Source organism: Berghia stephanieae, chromosome 14 (assembly GCF_034508935.2).
Source record: "Berghia stephanieae isolate SIO BIC M18660-M18661 chromosome 14, UCSD_Bste_1.3, whole genome shotgun sequence".
In the NCBI taxonomy this organism is placed as follows: Eukaryota; Metazoa; Mollusca; class Gastropoda; order Nudibranchia; family Aeolidiidae; genus Berghia; species Berghia stephanieae.
The window spans coordinates 28,490,045-28,499,742 of NC_088373.1; the positions used below are offsets into that span (position 1 = coordinate 28,490,045).

At 39.3% G+C, this 9,698-nt stretch overlaps 1 long non-coding RNA gene across 1 annotated transcript; it reads right to left on the minus strand.

The window, feature by feature from the left end:
- Positions 1-6: 6 nt before the first annotated feature.
- LOC144959815 (uncharacterized) lies at positions 7-5,273 on the minus strand. Its single transcript, XR_013642687.1, has 3 exons — positions 5,122-5,273; positions 1,949-2,029; positions 7-1,155 (listed from the first exon to the last, which is right to left on the minus strand). It is a non-coding gene; the product is annotated as an uncharacterized LOC144959815 (long non-coding RNA).
- Between the last annotated feature and the right edge of the window lie 4,425 nt (positions 5,274-9,698).

Sequence of the window (9,698 nt, forward strand, 5' to 3'; positions counted from 1 at the left end):
AAACATCTAGACATAATTAATGCAATTGTCATCCAGGGTGGTTCATGTACTACAAAAGAAGAGATTGATGATCTATTAGCAGAAAACAGTAATTGTAATAGAGTGCAGATTTTAAAAGCTCAGATAAGGTATAGGAAAGTTGTATTGAAAGAAAAGACATTGAGTTTGACTGGAGACTTTGCTCATTTGTATGACAGTTTAATATCATTTTTAGATGTGGAATGGGGAGTATTCCATTTGCAATAAGAGGTAAATTTAATGTGTAGCAAGTAAATATTGATATTTCATGGATTTTTTCACCTCTGGGTGACAATTTTGAAATCGTACCTAACATGAGACATATTTGAAATTTATGATTTTTCAAAACTTTGAAAGATAGGGTTTAGTCTATCGATAAAAATGTTACCATAATATGTTTAAAAAGTAATTATTTTGATGTATATGTATTCTGCTTGAAGAAACAAACAATTTGATATATGATTTATTATTATTGGCCCATATGGTCAAAAGTTATGCGTATTTAAAATACGCTTAAAAACGCAAATCCGAGAATTTTTCGGATTACGCGTCATTTTTCACTTTTTCACGACTTCCTGGTGTCATAAAATCTGTATATTAGAAACAAATTGTTTGAAAAAAATTAGATAGCATCTCTGTTACTTATATAATTGATATGTAATTTGGACAGAGTGAAATGTATATTTACTGATATAATCCCTTTCCAATTTGCTCCGATGACCGATTTCGGAGCGTTATGTTCATGCTTTTGGCACTTTTGGTGATTTTTCTCAAACTTTTCGCATCTATAATTTGAAAATTGTAATGATGAACTTAACTTTAATGGCCATAATCTGTTGTCATAGCCCTGACATTTATAAAAACATGCTAAATGTCATTTCTTGTGCTCTAAATTTTTATTGACAAGCATCCTTAAATGATGAAATATTGAATCGCTGTAAATGTCGAAAAATTTTCTAAGTCCAAAAATAAACTTTGAAACTCTATAACTTTTTTGTTTTTCAATATAATTTGATCTGGTTTTTTGCATTGTTGTTTAATTTATGAGCTCTGTACAAATCTCTTACTACCTTAGCTTTGTCTCAAACTTCAAATTTTGGTTTGGAATACCTACCTTAAGTTCGCACATCTCTGATTCTGGAACAGAAAATATATTAGAATAGAGGATTAGAAGTAGACTTATGCAGCTATATATATGTGCATTCCAATCTGGCATCTCTCAAATGGCTCTACCCAGACTGACAGTCAACCAAAAAAAAAAAGGTACATTGTTACACAAACATAATACTATCATCTGCATTTTTTGCTAAATAGGAGCCTAAAATTTGCCAAAAATAACGTCAAAATGTGCCAAAAGTGCCAAAATTTGCCAAAAAATTGCGGGGCAGAGTTAGACGTGATATGATATTTAACCCCTAAACTCCCCATAATCCTTGAAAAAATGTATGAAAATTAAATGGTTTCCAATTTTTTCCAACTTTACTTTTAGATAAAATGGTGTTTCAAATGAAATCTATTGCCCGTTATATCCTGACAAATAATATCATTAATTCCAGCTAAAAGTGAAAAAGAAATCACAAGAAAACGTTTTTTCAGAAGAAAAAAAATGTCAAAAATCGGAAAATTTGCCAAACTTTGCCAATTTTGTGAAATTTGCGGAAGGGCCCGGAATTTGCGGCCGCAAAATATGCAGATGACAGATAATAGCATTAAACTATGAGCATACTTAAGAACGACAACTCAGAGCAAAAAAGGATCTTGTTTTAAACTAAAGCATAAACCTAGCCGAGTCATCTCAGCCAATTAGAAAAGGCTTCGGTCATAATACATATTCCATGAATCAAACAAAGCAGGTCTTTGAATAGATAATTATTAATTAATCAATGACTAGAAAACTATGTAACCTTCATATCATTAACAATGTAGTTACCTCAGTCTTGTCTTTTGCTTTCTTTATCATCCCAGAATCGGAAAGTAAAGAAAAAACTTCATTTGCAGTTTTCAACGGTTTCTGAAAAAAAGAAACAATACAAATACATAAACTTTTATCAAAGAAAAAAAAATGTAGTGAGTGGTTGACTTTAGCCATGTAAAAAACATTTATTATACTCCAATTTGGAGGCTTGCATTTTAAAAAACTCATCCCTCGTCAATTACAACAGTGGCAATTACAAATAAGTAAACCAACTAAGTAACCAGAAGAAATTAAAAACACATAGATCAGCAGATGAATCATAAATGATTCAAAGTCTACGTAGCCAAGAACTGTCAGTGTCTTAGTCTTAGTGTAGGCTACCCAGCCTACTGCAGACTGCATAGGAATTGTTAATTTTTTTTTCTTTTGATATTAGGGTTTGCAACAAGTAAAGGCATGTTTTAGAAGGTACTTTGATACCTGCATGACTCAAAAATGGGCACCTGAAATAGGGCCTGTGGCTGTGACCTTATTTTTTATTTTTTGATAGCTTCTTCTTTCTTTCTTATTTATAAATATGGATTTTCACGATGTTTGTGTCACATGCAGCTAGGCTTAGAAACTTGACAGGCCAGTCAGCGCCGATCACAAGTCTGACGTCATGGGGGATTTCCTTGGCTGCTGGAAATGTCAAGTTCGCGACCAGGTGTCCAAGATTTCGAGCGTGTCCTTTCAGACTGGGGATTTCATTCGGCATCGTGTGTAGTTTGTGTGTGTGTGTGTGCATGACTTTTTTCGTTTTCTTTTCAAAACGGGGCCTGATAGATATGGATGCCAAGTTGGATTATTGAAACCCAAAGTTCCCGTATTTTTTTTGTTTGTCGCCTCTTGCTTTTCGTTTTATACTAGGAGTTTGTGTATACTTCTTCACCTGAGTCGCACCGCAACTATTATTTTATACAGCTGCCATTTTTGGAATTTTCATTAAAAGGCAGCAGTTGTGACGCTTAGTTGCGACTGAATCGTATCGTTCTTGCGGCTGTTTTCAAAACTGCTTTTTCACACCATTTCATAAAGAAGCAGGAGTGAGTCGCAACACAACTATTACTTTTTATACAGCTGCCATTTTTGGAATTTTCAATAAAAGCGCAGCAGTTGTGATTTTTTTTGACAACGGCTTCCTTTTACGGCTTTAATTTCACATAACCGCATCTGACTATAGTCATTCTCCCGACACGCTTTTTTTTTGCTGTATATGAAAATAGTAAAAATAGCAGCTATAAAAGGAGAGATTGTTGCGATCCGATGGCGTAATTGTAAAGCAACTCCTGCTTTATTGGGAAATGGTGTGAAAAAAGCAGCTTTGAAAACAACTGCAGGAACGATGTGACTCACTCGCGACTAAGTATCATAACTGCTGCGCTTTTATTGAAAATTCAAAAAATGGCAGCTGTGTGCAAGTAATTGTTGCGGTGCGATTCACTCCTGCTTTTTAGTGAAATGGTGTGAAAAAATCAGCGTTGAAAACAGCCGCAAGAACGATATGACTGTCGCAACTAAGCATCACAACTACTGCCTTTTTAGTGAAAATTCCAAAAATGGCAGCTGTATAAAAATTATAGTTGCGATGCAACTCATGTGCTATTTAACGGCTTAGTCGTATCACAACTGCTACTCTTTATGTGAAAATGGCGCAAACAGCAGCTATAAAAAGCAGCATTTGCGATGCTACCTGGGCACGCCTTCGCATCGCGAAATGGATCTTCTCTAAATCGCTGTCAACCCCGCATCCCCCCCCCCTCAAATCACCAAGTTTTCATCATTTGACAATGAAATTGCGAAAATTGCAACACAAGAGTGATATTAAATCCGACCAAATTAATTGTGCGTGAAGATTTTTTTTTACATATCAGAATTGTGAAACTTGGCATTAAAATCGCCAATTTGTCCTATATGGCAGGAAACCATTACATGTCATTACACACGTCATTAGTCATTACCATAGCACACATAGGTTTCGCTAAGGTCATTACACTACACACATCTCACTCAACTGCCTTCATGTGCCACGAGTGAGAGGCGCCGGGTGAATGGGGTACCCCATAATATGTCTGTGAATTAGCATTGCCTCTGTCGGGGGGATTCCATGGCATCCCATGACGTCACACAGAAATTAAGCAGCCAATCAGCAACGATCAAATATTGCGATCAGAGCTGATTGGCCTGTCAAGTTTCTACGCCTAGCTGCATGTGTTTGTGTCATTGTATTTAGTTTGCAATCAGTAGTCCATTGGTGTATGTTTTGTATAAATTGTAAGTGATTGAATAATAGCATTGAGGATGAAACAGGAATATTTCAATTGATAACTGAGGTCAATTATAAAGCTTGTCCCTTTTTATTAATTATTAACATCATGACACTAAACTTAAAAATCTTATTCGATGATGTATCATAAATGTCATGTCCCAATTTCATCCGGCATCAGAAATCAGACCATCCCTGCAGCAAGCATGCATACCCCTGACGCCATTCATTCTTTCCTATATTTCATTACAATGTGACGGAAATAGATAAAAGTGGAGAATGCACACGATTTTTTTAGTGATACTGAAACTGATATTGATGTTAATGTAAATCGAATTTCGAGAAATTTAAGATAGGTACCAGATTTTGTTTTTGTACTAACTTTATTTCTACAGCATGGAATTTAAGTGGTATCACTGTTCTTGTGTTGCAATACCTTTCCAATGACGTATGTCTTGGTCTTGATTAATTTTGAATTATTTTTTTTTTGTCAAGTTCAAAGTCCGGTAGCACTGCTCACTGCACTGATGTGGGGAGAGAAATATCGACCCAAGAACATCGTGAATTGACTGGGAACCGCAACACTGCGATATTACTATTACCTGAATTTAAACTCTAAAAATAATAATAAGAGAAGGCAGCCCTCATTGCTAAGAATTTAACGCGGAAATCTTAACAATCGCCGATGCCGATAGCATAGCCATAGCGCAGAGCTCTAACTCTAGGCTGATGAAGTCGTAATTTAGTGATTTGTTTAGTTAGATTGGTAAGAGTAAGAATCCAAAAAATAATTTTAAGAGATCCGATCCCGAACAATTAAAACTAGACTTGCTTTTTATCCATATTAATAACTAATTAAAAGTGGGAAAAAAATATTTCTTACCCCTTTTTTACGTTGAAAAGTCCACATCTTCGCCTGTCAGCCGAGCGCAGCCATTGCAGACAAAAACTTCCGGTTGGCGTCTACCGTTTCAAACTCTTTTTCAGAAGAGCGGTACAAGACGCACACCAACGCAATTCAATACAGTGCACTCTCCCGATATGTTGGTAACAACAAGATATGAAGTGAGTAGAAAAGTGCCAGAAGACAATAGAGAATAAAATTTTTTTTCGCGGCGGTGGTGGGGTTTGAACCTGCGACCTTATTGGTACGACAACTCCGCCTGGCAGGTGAGAGCGTGGCTCTACCGGAGCATACTCAATGTCTCAATCGTTTCTATGTTATATGTTTGTGATGAGAATATTGGCTATTAAGCTTAACTGCTGGTCAAAATTACTTCGCGATGGTGGCGAACGAATCGGCGATCTCAAGAAGTGGGTGAGAGAGGGATCTAGAAATGACTTTGGGTTTGAAACGAATATTTTTGTGTTCGTGGATAGCTCACACGGTAGAGCCACGCTCTCACCTGCCAGGCGGAGTTGTCGTACCAATAAGGTCGCAGGTTCAAACCCCACCACCGCCGCGAAAAAAAATTTTATTCTCTATTGTCTTCTGGCACTTTTCTACTCACTTCATATCTTGTTGTTACCAACATAAGTGCCTGCTCCACTCACTTTTCTGAATTAAAAATTCACCCCATACACCGGAGCATACTCAATGTCTCAATCGTTTCTATGTTATATGTTTGTGATGAGAATATTGGCTATTAAGCTTAACTGCTGGTCAAAATTACTTCGCGATGGTGGCGAACGAATCGGCGATCTCAAGAAGTGGGTGAGAGAGGGATCTAGAAATGACTTTGGGTTTGAAACGAATATTTTTGTGTTCGTGGATAGCTCACACGGTAGAGCCACGCTCTCACCTGCCAGGCGGAGTTGTCGTACCAATAAGGTCGCAGGTTCAAACCCCACCACCGCCGCGAAAAAAAATTTTATTCTCTATTGTCTTCTGGCACTTTTCTACTCACTTCATATCTTGTTGTTACCAACATAAGTGCCTGCTCCACTCACTTTTCTGAATTAAAAATTCACCCCATACACCGGAGCATACTCAATGTCTCAATCGTTTCTATGTTATATGTTTGTGATGAGAATATTGGCTATTAAGCTTAACTGCTGGTCAAAATTACTTCGCGATGGTGGCGAACGAATCGGCGATCTCAAGAAGTGGGTGAGAGAGGGATCTAGAAATGACTTTGGGTTTGAAACGAATATTTTTGTGTTCGTGGATAGCTCACACGGTAGAGCCACGCTCTCACCTGCCAGGCGGAGTTGTCGTACCAATAAGGTCGCAGGTTCAAACCCCACCACCGCCGCGAAAAAAAATTTTATTCTCTATTGTCTTCTGGCACTTTTCTACTCACTTCATATCTTGTTGTTACCAACATAAGTGCCTGCTCCACTCACTTTTCTGAATTAAAAATTCACCCCATACACCGGAGCATACTCAATGTCTCAATCGTTTCTATGTTATATGTTTGTGATGAGAATATTGGCTATTAAGCTTAACTGCTGGTCAAAATTACTTCGCGATGGTGGCGAACGAATCGGCGATCTCAAGAAGTGGGTGAGAGAGGGATCTAGAAATGACTTTGGGTTTGAAACGAATATTTTTGTGTTCGTGGATAGCTCACACGGTAGAGCCACGCTCTCACCTGCCAGGCGGAGTTGTCGTACCAATAAGGTCGCAGGTTCAAACCCCACCACCGCCGCGAAAAAAAATTTTATTCTCTATTGTCTTCTGGCACTTTTCTACTCACTTCATATCTTGTTGTTACCAACATAAGTGCCTGCTCCACTCACTTTTCTGAATTAAAAATTCACCCCATACACCGGAGCATACTCAATGTCTCAATCGTTTCTATGTTATATGTTTGTGATGAGAATATTGGCTATTAAGCTTAACTGCTGGTCAAAATTACTTCGCGATGGTGGCGAACGAATCGGCGATCTCAAGAAGTGGGTGAGAGAGGGATCTAGAAATGACTTTGGGTTTGAAACGAATATTTTTGTGTTCGTGGATAGCTCACACGGTAGAGCCACGCTCTCACCTGCCAGGCGGAGTTGTCGTACCAATAAGGTCGCAGGTTCAAACCCCACCACCGCCGCGAAAAAAAATTTTATTCTCTATTGTCTTCTGGCACTTTTCTACTCACTTCATATCTTGTTGTTACCAACATAAGTGCCTGCTCCACTCACTTTTCTGAATTAAAAATTCACCCCATACACCGGAGCATACTCAATGTCTCAATCGTTTCTATGTTATATGTTTGTGATGAGAATATTGGCTATTAAGCTTAACTGCTGGTCAAAATTACTTCGCGATGGTGGCGAACGAATCGGCGATCTCAAGAAGTGGGTGAGAGAGGGATCTAGAAATGACTTTGGGTTTGAAACGAATATTTTTGTGTTCGTGGATAGCTCACACGGTAGAGCCACGCTCTCACCTGCCAGGCGGAGTTGTCGTACCAATAAGGTCGCAGGTTCAAACCCCACCACCGCCGCGGAAAAAAAATTTTATTCTCTATTGTCTTCTGGCACTTTTCTACTCACTTCATATCTTGTTGTTACCAACATAAGTGCCTGCTCCACTCACTTTTCTGAATTAAAAATTCACCCCATACACCGGAGCATACTCAATGTCTCAATCGTTTCTATGTTATATGTTTGTGATGAGAATATTGGCTATTAAGCTTAACTGCTGGTCAAAATTACTTCGCGATGGTGGCGAACGAATCGGCGATCTCAAGAAGTGGGTGAGAGAGGGATCTAGAAATGACTTTGGGTTTGAAACGAATATTTTTGTGTTCGTGGATAGCTCACACGGTAGAGCCACGCTCTCACCTGCCAGGCGGAGTTGTCGTACCAATAAGGTCGCAGGTTCAAACCCCACCACCGCCGCGAAAAAAAATTTTATTCTCTATTGTCTTCTGGCACTTTTCTACTCACTTCATATCTTGTTGTTACTCTCCCGATAACGACATGGCTCGGGACCAGAGGTTCATGTCGTTATCGGGAACATGTCGTTATTCGGAAAATTTCAAGATGGCGGAAAAAGAGGTGTGGCTAGACCCTTAGAATGTACATTAATGTACCAACCAAAGTGGGTGATCAGTGATCGGACTTTCCAAACATGTAAAATACACGAAGTGTGTGTGTGTGTGTGTGTGTGTATGTATGTAGTTTTGTTGTGGCAGGCTTCTCCTTTAAAAGTGTGAGTCTTGTTCGGGAGGCAGCGGAAAAACAGGCCTGTTTCATCCGCGTTGAAAACGTCACGAGGTGAATACTCTTTCATCAAACTGGACAGAGTTGTTGTCTTCCATTCATCGACGATTGATGTGTCCACGGAAGCAGATTCGCCGCAGGCCACCTTGAACACGATGCCGTGTCGCTGCTTGAATTTCATCAGCCAACCGCTGCTTGCTTGAAAATCTGTTACGCCTAGCCTCTCCGCAATAAGTCGGGCCTGCTCGCGGATAATGGGGCCAGAAGTAGGGGCATTTATTGCTCTTGTTTGTTTAAACCATGTCAACACAGCTTCGTCTACTGTCGCATTCGTTGCAAGGCGTGGTTTCTTGCGCTGAGGTTCATGGCTGCTTGTCTCTATCTTTGTCCTGTTCTTGATTATTGTTGATAAGCTGTTGTGGGGAATCTCGTACTTCTCAGCGATCTGTTTCTTGGTTAATGTCTTTGTGTCCACATCAGCCAGAATTTGCAGCTTGACATCTATTGTCAGTATCTTTCTTTTTCTAATAGCAGCTGTCGACATCTTGGGGTGCGTTATTGTTCTCGGGTGAATACAATCGATTCAGCGGTCAGCGATGTGATGATTGACTCATTCAATGCGCGTCACCCTTTTGTACCGATGACAATAGACACAGGTGTGTTTTCATTGGCTATGAGGTGCCTCTGGTAGGACATTTCATTGGCCGATAACAAAGTGATCTCATTGGCTATGAGGTGCCTCTGGCTCAGAGAATGAAATGAAACTTACCGGAAACAACATTTTAGCTATTTTTATTTTTGTATCTAGCAAAGTCACAGCCGATTATTGCTAACTCAATGTCGTTATCCGGAGAGTGGTCTAAAAAGTATGTCATTATTTAGAGAGTTTTATTACTAATAACATATAGTAAAAAAATCGGGACTGGGGGCCAATGTCGTTATCGGGAGAATGTCGTTATTCGGAGAAGTCGTTATCGGGAGAGTGCACTGTATTTTCACACACCGTAAATTGTGTAAAATCCACACACACGTTTCAAGTAAAACGTCATTATGGGGACTTCGATGAAATTTGGTGAAATGGTTCAGGGCGTCAAAATGATGGTTTTAAACCAATACCATTATGGGGACCCGAGTGTAAGGCCCCACAATGACAAGGGGTCCTCAGAACGTTGGTGTGTAACCAGGTATTGGTCCCCATAAGTAATGCCATACAAGAACACACACACACACAAACACATACACACGCGCGCCATCAAACAGTTGTTGATAGTGAAGGGTTGAGACCCCCCCCCCCAC